The following is a 17,125-nucleotide window of genomic DNA, read 5'->3' on the forward strand; positions in this document are numbered from 1 at the left end:
CAGTTATTCTTCAGTAGCATGTTTTTTAATCTTCATGTATTTGTGGTTCTTTCTGATTTCTTTTTGCAGTTGATCTCTAGTTTCAAAGCATTATGATCAGAGAATATGGTTGGTATGATTTCAACCCTCTTATATTTGTTCAGGCTATCTCTGTGCCCCAGTATGTGGTCAATTTTTGAGAATGTTCCATGTGCAGTAGAGAAGAATGAATAAGCAGTTGTTTTGGTATGGAAGGCTCTGTAAATGTCACTTATGTCCATTTGATCTAATGTGTCAATTAAGGATCAATAATCCTTAATTGATTTTGTTTGGATGATCTGTCCATATCCGACCGTGGGGTATTTAGGTCCCTTACTACAATAGTGTTTTGGTCTGTTTCTCCCTGTAGTTCTGTTAGTAATTTCTTTGCATATTTTGGGGCTCCCTGATTGGGAGCGTAGATATTAATGTGTTATGTCTTTTTGGTGAATGGTTCCATTTATCATTATGAAGTGTCCCTTAGTATCTTTCTTTACCTTTTCTTATTTGAAGTCTATTTCATCTGATATTATTACCACTACTCTCATTTTTCTCTAAATGTCATTTGCTTAAAATATCATTTTCCACCCTTTTATTTTGAGTCTATGTTTATCTTTGGAGTGGAGATGTGTTTCTTGGAGGCAGCATATGGTTGAGGTTTTTTTGTTTATTTTGTTTTGTTTTGTTTTTTGATCCGTTTTGCAATTCTGTGCCTTTTTATTGTTGAGTTCAGTATATTTACATTTAGGGTGATAATTGAAATATGAGGTTTTCTTATACTCAGTTTATCTTTTGCTTTCTGGTAGCTCGATATTTCCATTGCTTCCTTGTTTTTTGTGTTTCTTTTTTCTCTATTTTGGTTTGCTTTTGTGGGTTTTCCCTCTGGTTCTTTTTGTTTTATGTTATATACTTCAGTTCTGAATTTTTAGTGTGTGGTTACCATTAAGAATATGAAAAGGATAGTTATACATATATATATATTCGTCCATAATCTTCTGTGCATGTCTTATGTCCATACCTCTTTGCAAATTTGGAGCTTTGAATCCTCCCCTTTTCATTCATTGTTATCTCTATTTGGCCTTATGTATCCTGAACATTAACTACTATCTTCCTATAGAGAATTCTCTTTTTATTATTTAAGCTTTCAATGCCCTGTTCTTAGTAAGGATTGCACTCCTCTACTCCTATTTGCCTGATAGTCACTTTCCTTCTAATTATATATATTTTTTTCTTTGTCATTTCAAGTGAGCTGACCCCTTTCAGTATTTCCTGTAGTACAGGCCTCGTAGTGGAGAATTCCCTCAATTTTTGTACATCTAGAAAGGTCTTAATTTCTCCTTCATATATAAAGGAGAACTTAGCTGCATACATTGTTCTAGGCCAGTAGTTCTTTTCACTTAATAATTTAAATATTTGATTCTATTCCTTTCTGGCTTTTAAGCTCTGCACTGAGAAGTCCGATGATAATCTAATGGTTTTTCCTTTATATGTTACTGTTTTCTTCTCCCTGACTCCCCTGAGAATTCTCTTTGTCATTGATTTTTGATAACTTTAATATAATGTGTCTTGGTGAAGGCCTTTTGGGGTAGAGATAATTGGGTGTTCTGTTGACTTCTTGAATTCTAGGCTACATCTCCTTCCTTAGATTTGGGAAATTTTTGGCCATTATTTGTCTGAAAATGCCTTTTAGTCACTGCTCCTTTTCCTCACCTTCGATAATGCCCATTACTCTTATGTTTCCTCTCCTGATGGTATCAGATAGTTCTTGAATTTTTCTTTCATTATTTTTCATTCTTAGGTTTCTCCCTTCTTCCTTCTGATTTATTGCTAGATTTCTGTCTTTGATATCACTGATCTTTTCCTCCATTTGGTCGACTCTATTTCCCAAGCTGGATATTTCATTTTTCAACTCTTACAGTGTGTTTTTATTATCTCCAGAAGTTGTATTTGGTTCTTTTTGAGTGTTTCAATTTCCTTGCTAAAGAACTCATTTTGCTCATCTAGCTGTTTTTCAATTCTTGAAATTGTTGATATGATTCGTTTCAGATCTAATTGAATTTTTTCAGAAGTACCACCCTGTATACTCTGTCATTTAAGTAACATATTTCTATGTCTATAAGCTTATTTTCTGGAAATTTTCTCCTTCTTTCCGATCTGCCTTGTCACCTTGGTTGTTCATGGTGTTTAATGGACTATTTCTCTGCCTGGATATTAATGGAAGTGTATTCTGTTGTGTTTTCTAGAAAGAAGATTTATTATATAAAGATCTCTTTTTAGCCTGCTGCAAAGAAGGCGCTTTTCTTTTGGTTTCCAATAGGTGGCATCTAAACTTCTTGAATCCCTGCTTTATATAAAGCCTTAATAATGTTTTTTTAATTTTTTTGTAGATATATATATTTTTTACACCTACAGTACCTGATCTTCCTAGGTGGTCTCCCAACCAAGTATTAACCAGGCCCAACCCTGCTTAGCTTCCAAGGTCAGATGGCATTGGGCGTGTTCAGGGTAGCATGGCTGTTAACTCTTGTAAATATTTAATCTCTCTCTCTACCCTCAGTTTCATTCCCTGTCAGTGTCAGTGACAATCTCGGCAGCGTTTGCTCAGATTCCCCTGGGTTTCCATGGTGATCGGTCTCAGGATGGTGCGGGAGGAGCAGCCCTCTGGGTTGGGATTTGAAGGCTGCGGCTCATCCTTAGTTTTGCAAACCTCAGCCAGTAAAAATCAACTGTTGTTTCTCTGTGGTCCTGTCCCACTTCTCCACCTTCTTCCCTGATGACTTGCCGCTGGTCACTTGGAGCTCACAGCTCTCCCAGGCAGGGCTGTTCAGGAAAGTTGCCTCACCTTCTCCCTTACACCTCCTCCTTCTGGAATCTCTGTCAGCTACAAGAGGCAGCTTCTTTATTTCTCCCAGTCCACTGCATGACACTCAGGGTTCTGACCTGTGATAGTTCTTATGTGCAGATCCCATACTCAGATATGCTGGTGTGCAGTTTGGGTGTTTTTTTGTTAAGTTTTAGATGTTCAGTTTACTGTTGTTTCAAGGGGAGAGATCTGAGGACGTCTCTCACTCTGCCATGTTTCTCAGAATCTCCTTCCTCAGTAACACTTCTATAAGTCTTTGGTTTTCTTTTATCCAGCTCTTCTATTAGGATTGAGTTTAGTGCTTATCTTTGCAGGTGGAGCCTCCTGGTTATTTCTTGGATGAAATTTAGAAATTCCTGTAGACAGGAATTTCAAGACACATGCCTAGAGCCAGAAGTGAGTGGTAAACACAGCAAATCGGTTTTGGAAGCCCTAGCTCAGCCACCACCTTCTTAAGAACCTGGTCACCACTATTCTAGCCTACATTAATCACATTCTTCCTTCATTATCTCCTCCGTTAACAGTAGCAGCTCTCAACAAATGCATCTTGGCTGAGATGTGCATGGAACAAAGTTGTTGCATCCAACTCAGAGCCTATCAAAGAATACTGAAGATGCTCTGGGAAAAAAAGTTCTAACAACGATGTTCAATGTTAACTTGCCACATTTGTTTTAAAGTTTATTTTATCTGATATAAGTATCGCTACCCTGGCTTTTTTTTTTTTTCATTTTCATTTGCATGAAATATCATTTTCCATCCCTTTACTTTCAGTCTGTGGTTGTCATTTGATCTGAAGTGGGTCTCTTGTAAACTGCATATGCATGAGTCTTGTTTTCTTATCCATTCCTATCTCATGTCTTTTTTTGTCTTTATTGAAATACGACAGAAAATTTGTTGCTTATATTTACATTGTACAATTCAATGAGTTTTTTTCCACTTATAGTTGGCATACAATAATATACGAGTTTCAGTTGTATAGCATAGTGATCAGAGATTCACATAACTCACAAGGTGATCACCCCACTAAATCTAGTACCCCTCTTCCCTCTTACATATCTATTACAGCATTATTAACCATCTTCCCCATGCTACACTCTACATCTTCATATCTATTCTGCAACTATCCATTTGTACCTCTTAATCACTTTCCTTTTTTTTTGTCATCCCCCAACCACCCTCCCATCTAGTAGTCCTCTAAATATTCTCTGTATCTATGAGTTTATTTCTACTTTTGTTGTTGTTGTTGATTTTGTTCTTTAGGTTCCATATGTATGTGAAATAATGTGATATTTGTCCTTCTTTATCTGACCAATTTCATTTAGTGCAATACCTTCTAAGTCCATCAAAGCAATATCTTTTTCCATCCATTTCCTTTTAGTCTCTGTGTGCCTTTTAATCTGAAGTGAGTCTCTTGTAGGCAGCATATGTAGGGATCTTGTTTTCTTATTCATTGAGCCACTCTATCTTTTGGTTAGAGCACTTAATTCTTTCTGTTTGAGGTACTTGATTAGAGGAATATAGTTATTACCATTCTTTATTCCTGTTTTTGATATGTTTTTTTTTTCCTTCTTAAAATGTCTCTCCAACATTTCCTGTAATACTGGCTTAGTGGTGATACATTCCTTTAGCTTATTTTTTTCTGGGAAGCTCTTTATCTGTCCTTCAACTCTAAATGATAGCTTTGCTAGATTAAGTATTCTTGCTTGTAGATACTAGGTTTTCACCATGTCAAAGATTTTGTGCCAAGCCCTTCTGCCCTGCATAGTTTCTTTTGAGAAATCAGCTGCCAGTCTTATGGGTGCTCCCTTGTAGGTGACTAACTGCTTTTCTCTTGCTACTTTTAAGATTTTCTCTTTGACTTTAACCTTTGGTATTTTAATTATGATGTGTCTTGGTGTGGATTCCTGATTGGATTCCTGATTTTTGGGATTCTATGAGCCTCCTGGGGTATGTCTATTTTCTTCACCAGGTTAGGAAAAATTTCCATCATTATTTCTTCAGATATATGTTCAACTTCTTGTTCTCCGTCTTCAGATACCCCTATAACATGGCTATCTTTACCTTTAATAGTGTCCCATAGGCTCCTTAAATTATTATTATAGTCTTGGCTTCCTTTTTCTTGCCATTTTGATTGAGTGTCCTTGGATTTTCCATCCTCTATATTGGTCATTTGATCCTCTTCTTTATCCATTCTCTTTATTTCATCTAATATACTCTTCATTTCATATAATGTGTTCTTCATATCTGTTTCCCTTTTATAATTTCCATTTCCATTTTTACATCTTTATCCCTTTGTTAAATTTTTCACTGAATTTATCTATACTTCCCATAAGTTCATTGAGAATCTTTATAACCAGTGATTTGAACTCTGCATCTGTTAGATTGCTTGACTCCATTATTTATGGATCTCTGTTCTCTTCTCTCATATGGTTTCTGCTTCTTTGTCTTCCCATTTTTGCTGCCTTTCTATGTCTGTTTCTATGTATTAAGAAAGGCTCCTAAGTCTTATTAGTGTAGATTTGTACAGTAGGTATACAGTGGCATAGTCCTGAGAGGGATTCAGTTGCAGGTCAAATTTAGCTCCAGCCTATGCCCCTCCAAGGCCATCTGTTAAGATTCAGCAAGCAATTCACAGATGCTGTGCTTGTAGTTGCCTCAAAAGGCCACACCAGAAACCGAGGCCAGTTGCCTCCAGTGTAAGTCTAGGTACTGCTCAGCAAGGAGCACCTGACTCACTGAGGATACACCTGGATGGGGCGAGTTGGGGGAGGCAGAGTTTCAGGGAATCCTCTGGGCAGAGAGACCTCTGTTATCCAGTTTTATGATGTCTCCGCCATGAAGGTGCTATGTCCATGCACTCCGAGGGTGGAGGGCTCAACAGGCAACAATGGATACCGCCAGCACTTCTGCACAGAGCGTGTCTTGCCTCGGCTCTCCAACAACTTGCTGCTTCCCTGTAAGTCCCTGGTGCCCTCTGCTTAGCCAAACTGGCACTGGTGCTTTGAGCGAGCAGGTTTGTCACCATGAACGTCCGTTCATGGACATGGCCCTTTTAAGAAGAGTGTACAGCTGCTGGCTGCTGTTTTCAGTGCAGCAGCCTCCGTCCTACTTAGCCACTTGGGACCAGGCAGCCTCGTGTTGTTATCCCCATCCTACCTTCTGCTGTTGCAGGGTGATTTCTTAGATTTCTTTCTAGTTGTATGGCTTGTTCATCTAGATCCTAGGTGATTTTTATTTTATTTTATTTTATTTTTGATGTTTGCTCCTTGTTTCTGTCACAACTTTGATTTGATCACCAGAGAGAACAGAGCCTCTATCATCTATGCCAATTTTTATCGCCCTCTACCTCATGTCTTTTAATTGGAACATTTAATCCATCTACATTTAAAGTGATTATTGATAGGTATATATTTACTGCCATTTCATTATTTATATTTGTTTCTTCCTTTATTTTACACCCCCCCATTTTTTTTTTTTTTTACAGAAGTCCTTTTAAATTTTTTTTTGTATTATGAGGTTATTGGTGATGAATTCTTTAAGTTTTTCTCTGTCTGGAAAGCTCTTTAACTCACCTTTCATTTTAATTGAAAGCCTTGCTGGGTAGATTATTTGCATTTGTAGATTCTTGTTTTTCATCTTTTAATATTTCTTGCCAATCCCTTCTGGCCTGCAAAGTTTCTGTTGAAAAATCAGCAGACATTCTTATGTGGATACCCTTGTAAGTAACTAGCTGCCTTTCTCCTGCTGCTTTTCAGATTCTTTCTTTGTCTTTGACTTTTGCCTTTTTAATTATGAATATGTCTTGCTGTGGGTCTGTTTGAATTCCTCTTGTTTGGGACTCTTTGTGCTTCCTGGACTTGTATGTCTAATTCCTTTGCCAAGTTAGGAAAGTTTTCTGTCATTATTTCTTCTAATAGATTCTCAGTCCTTTGCTCTCTCTCTTCTCTTCCACTACTACTATTATGAGGATATTGTTGTGCTTCATGTTGTCCCAGAGGTCTCTAAAACTATCCTCATTTTTAAAAATTCTTTTTTTCTTTTTGTTGTTCTGAATGGGCATTTTCTGCTACCTTGTCTCCAGTTTGCTGATTCAATCATCTGCTTCATCCAGTCTACTGATAAATCCTTAATTTCTGTCTGGTTCTTTTTTATAGAATCCTATGTTTGTTTTTATGCTTACTATCTCTCTGTTGTGGTTCCTACTGAGCTCGACCATGCTCCCCCTAAATTCATTGAGCATCCTTATAACCATTATTTTGAATCATGTCTCCGGTAGGTTGTTTGCATCCATTTAATTTAGCTTATTTTCTGGAGTTTTCTCCTGCTGTTTTGTTTGTGGCATATTCTTTGTTTCCTCATTTTATTGACCTCTCTGTGTTTGTTTCTATGTGTTAGGAATATTTATTTTGCCTCTCAGCCTTGGCCAGATGGTCTTATGTGGAAGGTGTCCTGTGTGTCCCAGTTGCACACTCTCCCCAGTCACCTATGCTGGGGCCTCTGAATGTAATCTTTGTGTGGGTTGTGTGTAATCTTCTGTTGAAGCTTAGCCTTTATTGGTGTTAGTACATCAGTGGATAGGATTACCCTTGGGCTGACTAACTGTGGGAATCGGTTGTGCCCACAAGGTATGAGTTGCTATGTGGGGCTGACCCCACCGAGTGGCACTTGTTCTAGCAGGCTTGTGTTTGTTGATACCACTCTCATGTACGCCACTTATTGGAGATGCTGGTCTAGTGCCAGCCTCCAGATGCACTGGTTTTCTGGCTCCGTGGGAGTGGCTCCCCAGTAGGCCAAGTTCAGCTGCTGCCTTTGATTGCTAAGGACTGCCTGGTGGGAGCTACAAAGCTATCCACAGATGTTTGTTGCTTATGCCGGATCTATAGGCAAGTGAATGAGACAATGTTTTAGGCTGTTGTCTGATTATCCCCAGTTTTTAGTTTGGGGCTGTTTAGTAATAGGACCAGTGCTCCTCAAGGCCTGACGATGCCTGTCAGTTGCCCATAAGTCTCTGAAACTGGAAGAGCCTCTAGGTGATATACAAGTTGGATGGTGCAGGGCCCCAGGAGTCACCTGGATCTATTGAGCATATTTCCCCCTGCCACTGGAGTGTCAGTTTACATGCTAGCACTGTTTCTGTCGCTCCCTATACAAGTTTCAGATTGTAGCAAGGTCAGCTGCTGCCTCCCTCAGGCCTGCGCAAACTCGATCTCTGTTTATGAATTACTGAAGCTCGTGGGAGTGAGTTTGTGGCCCACCACTTAAAGTTTCTCCCATATGGACAGGCTTTGTGTGGGCTGCACAAACTCAATGCTGTTATATGCTTTTGAATTCATAATCCAAGGAAAGCACAGAATGGGACTGAGTTTTCTGGGAGCAGGCTTGCCACAGGTAATTTATGGGTTAGGTAGGGCATTGTCTCAGTGATGCACAGGGCCATCAGGCCTATAAAGCACCAAATTTGCTGCCAGCTCTGGAACTGCAGGATCCCATGGAAGTCACATATCACTGTGAGACCTACTGCTGTCTGTGATGGGCTCACAAAACCCCTGAGATCTGTCCAAGTGATATTGTATCTTTTGGTGGCAGAAGTGGTTTTCCCATCACTGTCACTGTATTCCCTGAACTTTGATCACTTTGCTGGCCGAGGTCTATTGACTGCACAGAATGCACCATCCAGGCCGGGGGAAGGATAAGGGCCACTTTGTGGATTGGATGGGGCAGGATCTTAGGGAGTCAAGTGCTGTCAGGCCAATACATCCTCAGTTTTCTGCAACTTCTGTCTCTGCACTTTCCCGCAGTAGTCATAGATCCCAGTGAGACAAGTTGCTGTCTGGGGCGATTCCACAGACCTCCTACAACCTCCCAAGACACATTTCAGCTTGTACAGGCAGCAGTGGTCTGCCTACCACTATTTTCTCCAGAAAGTGCTCACTGCACTAGCCAAGGTCTGTTGCCTGCACAGGATGTGTAACCCCAGAGAAGGGCAAGTGGTGGTATGCTACCTGTCAATAGGCTGCAGGCACTTTTTGGCTTGGGTGAAGTGAGATCTCAGGGAGAAAAGGGCCATCAGGCCAATATAGGCCAATTTTGCTACAACTTCTGTGCTGCATGTTCCCGCTGTAGTCACAGATCACAGAGAGACCAGCTGCTATCTATAGTGGTCCGACAGACCTCTGTGATACCCCCACATGATATTGCAGCTCTTCCAGGCAACAGAGATTTGTCTGCAACTGATTACCCCACAATGCTTGCACGGTGCTAGCCAGTTTTTTGCTTGTGCAGAATGGGAGACCTGGAGGAGGAGCAAGGCAGTGGAAGTTGTGTGTCAAAGGGCCACTGAAGGAAATTTATGTGTTGAGTGGGATGGGGTCTCAGTAAGTCAATGGCCATCAGGTCAATACCATCTCAGTCTTGCTGCAACTTCTCATTCACAGGTTCCCACAGAAGTCCCAGATCACAGCAAGACCAGTTGCTGTCTGGAACTAGCCCACAGATCCCCAAGATCCACCCAAGTTTGTGTTAGTAGCAGTGATTTGCTTGAAACTGTCCCTGAAATGCAGGCTCAGAGCGCTGGCTACTTGCTGGGAACATTTGTCTCTGAAAGAGGGCAGGTATGGTAGCAACAAAAGCCCTGGGCGATCCGCACATTAGGTGGGTCTAGCCAATCTCCTCAGGATAGTGTGGCTTCTGAACGGGCTGCTTGGGAGGGATCTGCACAAGCATGCTGTCATGTTCTTTAGATTCCCCTGTAGAGGGCACAGGAATAAGGCACAATGGTGGCTGCCTGTCCAGCCCTCGTTCGGGTGCCAGATAATGCAGTCTTTCCCTGTATGTATCTTGCTTGAGCCGCTGACCTATCACTGGTGTCCTGGCTGTGTGTCTGCAGGCGACAGAGCTTGTGTGTGGGTCCTTTAAAGGGTCGCCTAGGATTTCAGTCTGCTTCCGTCTCACCTAGATGGCCAGAATCTCCTCTGGTTTTTACAGTCAGATCTTTTGGAAACTCCCTTTCTCTTGGCTGGGACCCTGGACTGGGGAGCCCCCGAATGAGAGTAGGACCCCTCTCTCCTTTAGGGGAGCGTCTGCAGGCTCGCTCTCTTTGCCTGTGTTTCTCCACCACCACAGATGTGGATCCAGCCCTATTCATGACTTTGCCCCTCCTACCAGCTTCAATGTGGCTCCTTCTTTATATTATTAGATATATGTGTTATGATCAGCTGGACTTCAGGTGATTCTCCACATTGATTATTTTATAATTTGGTTGTAGTTTCAATGCAGATCCGAGAGGAGTTGAACTCTGCTTTTACCTAGTCTGCCATTTTCCTCCTAATCTGGAAGAGTTTTAAATTTACAGAATTATTGTAAAGATAGTGCAGAGCGTTCTCATTTACTGCGTACCCAGTTTCCCTTTTTATTAATGTCTTATATTAGTATGATGCATTTTTCACAATTAATGAACCAATATAGATACATTATTATTAAATCCTTACTTTGTTCATATTTATTCAGTTTCCCTAATGTTTCTTTTCTGTTCCATGGTATTCCATTTAAGATACCACATTACATTTAGATACCACATCTCCTTAGGCTCTTTTGGGTTGTGACAGGTTTTCAGACTTGCCTTGTTTTTCAGACTTTCAGACAGTTTTTCAGACTTCCCTTGACAGTTTTACGGATTAATGCTCAGCAATTTTTTACAACGAGTTAAATTTTTTCTGATCTGTTTTTTTCATGAGACTAGAATAATGTGTTTTGGAGAGGAAGACCTCAGAGGTAAAGTGCCATTCTCATCATATCATATCAAAGGTATACTATCAATATATATTAAACATGATCGTTTGGTTCAAAGTAATGTTTGTCAGGTTCTCCACTGTAAAGCTACTCTTTTTTTCTCTCCATATTGTCCACCTTGGAAGAAAGTCACTATGCGCAGCCCATACTTAAGGAGTGTAGTATCATGCTTCACTCACTTCCTAAAGGGTGGTGCATCTGTATATGTCATTTTTTAATTAAACTTATTAAGACAACATTGGTTAATAAAATTATATAAGTTTCAAGTGTATAGTTAAATAATACATCATTTGTATATTGTATTGTGAGTTCACCACCCAAAGTTAAATCTCCTTCTATCACCATATATTTGACTCCCTTTATCCTTATCTACCTCCCCCACATTCCCTCTGGCAACCACTAAACTGTTGTCTGTGTCTATGAATTGTTTGTTTGTTGCACTATTTGTAGTTTTTCTGCATCTGAGATTTGCCTATTCTTCTCATTTATTTACTTATTCAGAAATTTATTTATATTAATATACAGTCACGGATATTTATTTTATGTTTTTGGGTTACAAACATATGCTATTTTATTTATTTTGTTGCTCAAATTGTTCCATCTTTGGTTGTGGAGAATTATTTTAGTTGGTTTCTGTATTTCTTTCACATAATGCAATTTTATTTTTTAACACTTTCTTATTTCTAGCATTATGAGATACTCCAAGGTAATTTTGTATAATTCCTGATCCAATGCTAGAATCAGCCATTTCTTCAAGGAACCTTGGTTTTATTTTGTTGGAGAATGGTATTAAAAACCAAGATCTGGATGCTAGGAGTGCTTGTTGATTGTGTCATTGTTTTTATGGCTTCTCATCTGCCAGAGCAAGGAGATATGTGCTTGTGTAAAAATATATGTATATTTAATCAATGTGTATACATATATTTCTAAATATTTTTGAGATATAATTAACATGACATTATGCAAGTTTAAGGTTTTCAATGTGTTGACTTGATACACTTATATATTATAACAGGTGTGAGCTGATATCTCATTGTGGTTTTGGTTCGCATTTCTCTGATGACTAATTAGTGATGTTGAGCACCTTTTCATGTACCTGCTGGCTACTTATATGTCTTCTTTGAAAAATGTTTATTAGGTTCCTCTGCCTATTTTTAAAATTTATTTTCAAGCTTTATTGAGACACACAACATTGTGTAGGTTTAAGGTATAAAATGTGTTAATTTGGTACATTTATAAATTACAAAATGATTACTGTGTTAGTACTAGTTACCACTTCCATCCCATCACATAGTTACACTTTCCTTTTGTTGGTGAGAACATTTAAGATCTACTCTCTTAGTAACTTTAAGTATATGATACAGTTTTATTAGCTATAATCATTAGACCTCCACACTTATTAATCTTATAACTAGGAGTTTGTCCTTTGAGCAATATCTCCCTGTTTCCCCCACTCCCAACCTCTAGTAACCACCACTCTAACCTCTGTTTCTCTGAGTATGTCCTCTTTAGATTTCACATATAAAAAGCTCTCATTCATTGTAGGTGAGAATAAACACTAATGGCTCTTCAGAAGACAGTTTGGCAGTTTCTTACAAAGCTCAAGAAAACCTCACTATAGGAGCCAGTAATCATGCTCCTAGGGATTTATTCAACTGATTTGAAAAGCTATGTCCAAAGGAAAACTAGCAGAGATGATAATCTATATTATGTCTCTATTTAAATCGCCTTACAAAACCCAGATAGACCTTGGCAGAGAATGGTGAACTAACACAAACTTAATCAGCAATAGTCCCTATTAAAGCATCTATGCCAGATATGGCATTCTTATTGTAATGGATCATTATCAATATATCCTCTGGTATTTGGTATGTGGCTTTAATATAGCTAAATGATTTGTTTCAATATCCATCAGCTAGAAGAATGAGAAATATTTACATTCATCTGGATCGTTAGCAGTGTATATTCATGGTCTTGATCCAGGTCTATTTTAACTCTCTTGCTTTTTGTCAGAATGTAGTTCAAAGAGAATTTAATAGTTTGGAAATTCTATAGAATCTCTTGGTAATCCCCTATATTGATAACTCAATTTATTTGGCTCTGATAAAGAGAAAGTGGCAAATACTCTGAAATCATGAGCTCCAGACAGTGGTAGATAAGTCTTATATGGATACGAAGACTTGTCGCACTGTTGAAGTTTTAAAAGATTCAATTTCTCTAGGCCATGCCAACATGCCTCCTCCATGAAAAGGACATGTTATTGTGTTATAGAAGTTTGAATATTCTACTATTGAGAAAGTAGCACAGTGCTTGGTAAGTCTTTTTGGATTTTTGAGACTATATATACTGTAATTGGGAATACTCGCCTGACCTATTTAGGAGATGATTTTGAAATCTTCCAGTTTTAAGAGCTGCAACACAAACCCCTAGGGTTAGTTATGAAACAAGTCCACTCCGCACTGTCAGCAACAGAGAAATATATTCCATTTAGAAAGAATATCGAGATGTGTTAATTGGACCCTGGTAGAAAATGAGTGAGTGTCTGATCATGGGACATCAATTGACTATGCAATCAGAACTTCCCTCATGAACTGGGTTCTGCCAGACCTACCAGGTCATAAGATTGGGCCATCACAACAGCAATCCATAGTATGATAGAAGTAGCATATTTGGAATTAGATCTAAATATAGCCAGAGGTCATGAGTAAGTTTCATGAAACAGTGGCCCAGTCCCTATTGTTTCAATAAGAACTCTTTCTCAGTTCACATCCATGGCCTCATGGAACATTCTCTATGACTGACTGAGGAGGAAAAACCTCTGCTTTGGTTTCTATGTTGAAGTGAATGGCAGCAGGACTACAGCCCCACTCTGAGGCAACTCTGAAAGTAGTAAAAGAAAAATCCTTCAAGTGTACAGAGCTTACCAATCACCCGCCTAGGTGAAGACATAAAAATCATATATATGGACTTCTGGGCAGTGGTGAATTGTTTAACTGGTTAATCTAGGTCTTGGGAGAAGCAAGATTAGAAGATCAGGGCCAAAGAAGAGGCGTATGGATGGAATAATAGGATTCCATACATTGTGGGGATTTTTACATCTCATAGTAATGCCTATGAGAGAGCATCCACTGAAGAAAAAACACTAAACAACAGGTCAATAGGATGACTTGTTCAGTAAATATCAACCAGCCTCTGTTTTTGGCATACCAGCACTTGCACAATGCACCTATGAATGGAGTAATCATAATATCTGAGATAGAGGCTATCTATTGGACCAACAACATGGGTTCCTTCTTACTAAGACTGGTTAGCTACTACCACTTGGTATCTTGAGTAAATATCTTTCTGATCTTTTAGTAGCAGAGGCCAATGCTTAATATGATAATACCCCTTGAAGAGAAAAACCAACAACTTTGTGGCAAGCTGATTATATCTTGCCCTGTAAGGCACAATGATTTATCATAACTAGAATTGACTTGTATTCTGAGTAAGAATTTGCTTTCCTGTCTCATTGCTTCAGCCAACTCTATGATCTGAGTTCTCATAGAGACTGATTTACTAACATGAGGCCCTGCAAAATACTACCTTGCATTAATGTATTTGCTTCATGGCAAACGAGACATAACAATCAGTGCATGACTATGAGATCCACTGGTTCTTCCACATTCTACATTACCCACAAGCTGCCAACTTAGTGAAGTACTAGCATGGTTTCTTGAAGATGCAGACGATGTAACATCTTGGATAGAATGCCTATGATTTTGGAGCTTATTCCTTTAAGAAGTAGTTTATATCTTGAACTAACAGTCATTTTACAGTATTCTATCTCCAGTAAGTAGAATACATAGATCAAGAGGAAAATGGGTAGAAGTAGGAGTGACTCCACTCACCATTATTCCCAGTGACCAACTTGAAAATTAAGTTCTGTGGTTCTAGATGTCTTGATTTCCAGAGGGTGGATGCCTCCATCATGGAACATTATAAGATTCCTACTAAACTTAAAACTATGGCTGATAATTTTGGGTTTCTTATGCCACTGGAACAGCAGGTAAAGAAAGGCATTAACATACTGGAAAGGCTAATTGACCTTGATAATTATGAGTAGGTAAAGTTGTTGCTCCCATATCCATTTTTAACTGTGAATGAGCAATAGACCTGGAAGGGAGGGGTTGGAGAACAGGAAGGCCAGCCATTTCTCTGCCACGTCTAACATCCCAGAGATCTTGAGCTTCTCAGGAATGATTTTACCTCCACAAATAATAAGATTATAATGTGGCTGGAAGGAAAGGCATCCTAAAGGTGACCCAGGCTAATATACCATCTCCAGAAGGCACCAACATGAAGCATTCCCAACCAAGACAAGGCCTGCAGATTGTCTCCACTCTCAGGGAAGAAAATATGTTTATTAACTATGGGCCAAGAAGGAACATGGCAATTGGGCTTTAAACTCAGGAAATAGTACCATAGGTAGAAGTGGAGAGCTTATACAAAAGTTAAATTGAAGAAACTTTTCATCGTTAGCTGAAATGGCCACTTCTGGGGCTTATGAGAATTTGACTTCATCAGTTAGAGGAGGGATCAACTTGCTATATCATAAGGCCTTTTCAGTGCTCCCTTGGGAAATTGGATTCTTCTTTTTGTATTCTCCTTTTTCTGTGCCCTACCACTTAATGCCTAATATCTCTCATTTTTTCCATATTTGTTCAAAGTTCAAAATTCCTTTGTTTTCTGAGTGCCTACAGTGTTTTAGGCCCTATGCCAGGTTCAAGTAGTGGTAGGATTGGGGGAATGAGATTGCCGGCTGGGGTATGATACAAGGTTGAGTTAGCCAGAGAACCTTTCTTTAAAGAGTTTGAGATCTAGCAGGATAGTCAGAACTTTGATCAAACAGAGTATAAAATGCTAGAGCAAAAGTGTAAACACAGTGCCATGAGGCTACAAGGAAAGAAAAAGCTGTTCAGTTGCCTGGAGATCAAGGAAGGTTTCACAAAGGAGAGAACACTTGAGTAGAGGCTTGATTAAAAAGTTGGCACTTGCTAGGTTGAGAAAAGGGGAAAGGTAATTCAGGGTAGAGAAAACATAGGTGAAAAGACACAAAAATGGCTGTATTTTTTGTGGAATACTAAGTGAGTATTTGTGGGAATCTGATCCATTACAAATAGTTGTGCAGGCTGTTCTCTGTACAAGGGTGCCTAGTCAAGAGGTTACACTGGTGCCAATCCCCAGCTTACATTCTGCTTGTCAACTCAGACAATCCAGTAAGGATCTGTGTCCTTCTAGAGAAGGAGTTTTATTCTAGAAGTTCTTATTATCAGAGGGCGCAGTCTCTCCATTATTTTTCTTCTGTTTTAGAAATTTGTCTCAGAGTACTATGAGGAATGACACCCCCAACCAAGATATTCCTCAGACTCAAATTAGATGTCAGTGTCAGACTTTTCCTGTGAATACCTGCTAAGACCTAGGGTTGATGGCACTTGCTTTTTTCTAGAAACCCTAAGATATTGTAGGGAGGGACAAACTGGAGATGTCCTCTTTGGGAAGCCCCTTGGGGCTTTGTAGAGCAGGATACCCAAGAAGTGTAGAGTCACTGAAGGTAACCAAGGAAAAGGTAGGAAGAGAGGCATTCAGTAGCTAATGCGAAGAAAAATAATGCCTCCCATGGTCTATAAATGCGTTTCAAACACAATTAGACTCAAGCAGCAACACTTATTTCCTCCCACCTCCAAGTACACACACACACACACACACACACACACACACACACTATTTCAGGGAAAAAATTAAAAGGAGGCAAAACTAGTTAATAATAATATATATCTCAGAGAATAAAATATATTTTATCTTCTCAGTTTGCACATGAGAACACGGAGTCTCTCAGAAGGGAAGTGGTGTGCCCAAGTTTGCACAAAAATTGGTGACAAATGGAAGATCAGAACTCATTTTTTATTTTGTTTTTGTTCAATACTTTTCCATTGCACCAAAAAAACCTATCTGCTCACTAGCAGTCTTTGTACATCGATAAGCAATAAATGAATCAAATTAACATCAAACACCAATATTAAAGCATGGAAGGTATATGGCTGGGTCATAAATCTATGATTTTGTCACCATGACTCGCATTAAAGAAAATTTATTCACAATTTTTTCTTTTAGCATTACACTTTCAATTAATGATTTCATATAAAGTAAAACATACTACTCTTGGTATTTAATGAGAGAATAATCACAGCCTAGTCAGGAGATGTGGTTACTGACCATTAAGAAAGACCTGGCTGATAAGCGGAGATAGTTTTCATTTTTTAAGGAATCTTAGTCTTCAGGGAATTTCAGTATGGTAAAGAAAATATTCATTCATCTAATATGTATCTATTGGGCATCTACTATGTTCCTGGCATTGTTATAGACACTAGAGATACGTTGATGAGCAAAATAATGTGATTGACTTAACTGAACTTA

General features: G+C 39.0%; 1 pseudogene; it reads right to left on the minus strand.

Moving 5' to 3' along the window:
- Positions 1 to 2,421: 2,421 nt before the first annotated feature.
- Positions 2,422 to 2,540, minus strand: LOC111733427 (annotated as a pseudogene).
- Between the last annotated feature and the right edge of the window lie 14,585 nt (positions 2,541 to 17,125).

The sequence above is a fragment of the Pteropus vampyrus genome, unplaced genomic scaffold, assembly GCF_000151845.1.
Source record: "Pteropus vampyrus isolate Shadow unplaced genomic scaffold, Pvam_2.0 Scaffold566, whole genome shotgun sequence".
Taxonomy (NCBI): domain Eukaryota; kingdom Metazoa; phylum Chordata; class Mammalia; order Chiroptera; family Pteropodidae; genus Pteropus; species Pteropus vampyrus.